The sequence below is a fragment of the Bison bison genome, unplaced genomic scaffold, assembly GCF_000754665.1.
Source record: "Bison bison bison isolate TAMUID 2011002044 unplaced genomic scaffold, Bison_UMD1.0 scf7180017864535, whole genome shotgun sequence".
NCBI classification, from domain to species: Eukaryota; Metazoa; Chordata; class Mammalia; order Artiodactyla; family Bovidae; genus Bison; species Bison bison.
This window is the reverse complement of record NW_011495084.1, coordinates 4,243,627-4,245,984: the sequence shown is the minus strand read 5'-3', so window position 1 is coordinate 4,245,984 and position 2,358 is coordinate 4,243,627.

Here is a 2,358-nt window from a genome sequence, read left to right as displayed (position 1 = left end):
AACAGCAGCGGTGTCCAAGTGGGTCCAGTTACATTCAGATTAACCCTTAAGTGTTTCTGTCTAGAATATTTGCCCTAAAATTCAAGTACAGCTGCAAGTCCGTTTGAATTATCACCTTAGAATGGAGGAAACATTGCATCCCTATAATGACTGTGACGGGCAAGTCAGTGGCTATTGAACTGACAAGAGGTATGATGACAGAACACACCAAATGCAGAATAAGAGGGTGGGAATCCCCCCTTAATCAAGCTTTCAGTTTTTCACAGATTAGAGAGTTAAGGAAGTATTCAAGACAGGCCTTTCCATTGAAAACATAGATGGACACAATGCTGTAAACCCTTAACTCTAATAAAATAATCCATGTGCAATTCTAGACTGAAAATTGCAGATTAACCCAACCTTTCCCTACATGATATGTCTTAATAAATTACATTATTTCCTGGAAAAAAGAAAATCAAAGAAAGATGAGGTATCAGCAGATGTGTGCCGGCAAATGTGTCAACAAAAAAAAGAGCACTCACTTGCAACACATTTGCCAATTTCTGTGGTATAGCTACTCCCACTGTGGCCAGCTGCAACCCTGATACTGTCAGTAACATGATGTCACTGAAGGCAGGGCTAGAAACTGGCTCTCTTGAGTCAACAGGTGCAGGGGTTACCGCACTACTAGGTTTGAGGCAGCAATGTTTGAGCTGCTTCAGAGCCTTGCTGTGCTTCACTTGCTCAAAAGTGACCTCTGAAAGAGAAACGTCCGGAGGCTGTGGGGTATGTTATGAAGTAGATTTTGAAAACACTGATCCACTAGCCGCTTTGCCATTTGAAAATATTCCCCTTTGGTGTCTCTTACCTTTCATTTTGCAGAATAAGTTGTGAGTGTGTGCATGCCCAGTAGTGTCTGACTCTGCAACTCCCATGGACTGTAGCCCGCCAGACTTCTCTGTCCATTGAATTCTCCAGGCAAGAATACTGGAGTGGGTTGCCATTTCTCCTCCAGGGGATCTCCCCGACCCAGGGATCAAAGTCTCTCTTGCGTCTCCTGCATTGCAAGTGGATTCTTTACCACTAGCACCATCTGGGAAGCTAGTGATTTAAACCCATATGATTAAAATCTCTGGGGATATTACTTGGCACAGATTAACTAGAAACACTGGAGCATAAGGAAAAAAAGTTATTCTAAGCATGTAACATATTTACAGTTAGTATGTTATATGCCTAAAACACTAAAATCTGAAAATACATGCATATGTGAGATGTTGTCTATGGAGTCATGATTATAACGTGCCTGAGTACTATATTGTATATAAAGCCTCACAGGTAACAGGTAATAAAGATGACCTAGGAGTTTAGAGGACTCCAGTACTATAATTATATGAGAACTCAGTGTCCCAAAGATCTGTGTGTATAGAACAACATTGCACTTCAATCTAAAGAGTTTAAGAAAAGATGGAGAGATGTGTGAAGTCTTATATTTATAACCATTTGTAAACATTTGAAAGAGACTTTTCCCTGAACATTTTATAAAGAACGAAAAGATTCTGGTTGCAAAATTTGAAGAGAATGTGGAGGGCAGTTTAAAGAACTGGAAATGACTGGAACAAGGAAGAATCAACAGTGCATCAACACATTGGCCCAAGAGACTGAAAAAAGTCACAGATCAGTGAAACCGAGTGAGAACAAACAGGGAGAAAGTAGAAGGTGGTCACCCTGAGAAATAGGAAAGCCATGTAACACGCTTGTGCAGTGAGTTGCTGTGAGCCTTCCTGGAGGCCTGAGGTGGGCCTCTTGACCACCGAGGCCCCTGGGCAGAAAGGCTAATTTCCAACCCTAAAGGCTCCTCAGAGCCAGGCAGGGCCCTAGAATCTGCATGACATGTGGTGAAGTATCATGCAAGCAAGACCACCATGATCACCCAGGCACTGCTGAGAACTAGACCTCAAGGCTGGAGGGGAAAATTTGAGAAGTAACCCAATATTGCTTAACTCTTGGGAGAGGGAAATCCTCCCAGATTTCAGTGTCAAAAAGTAACTCTGAAAAAACACTATGTGATCCCTATTAAAGACATAGGTGGGGCTAAGAGCTACAGTGGGCAGTTATTACACTCAGATCCACTGATGTCTAATACCAATGGATTTGCCTGAGTCCATAGTCAGCCTATGCCATATATTAACTTCTCCAGAGGTTTCAATGATAAAAGGGGGCAGAGGGTGTTAGAATATATAATGCACTCAGTGAAAGGAAGATTAAGAAGTTGTTTTGGTTTGTCTGTTTTTATTGTTGTTTTTACTAAGGAGAATATGATGGAAATAAATATTTTACTGCATGTTTAAAATAAGAAATACATATTATTGCAACCTAGTA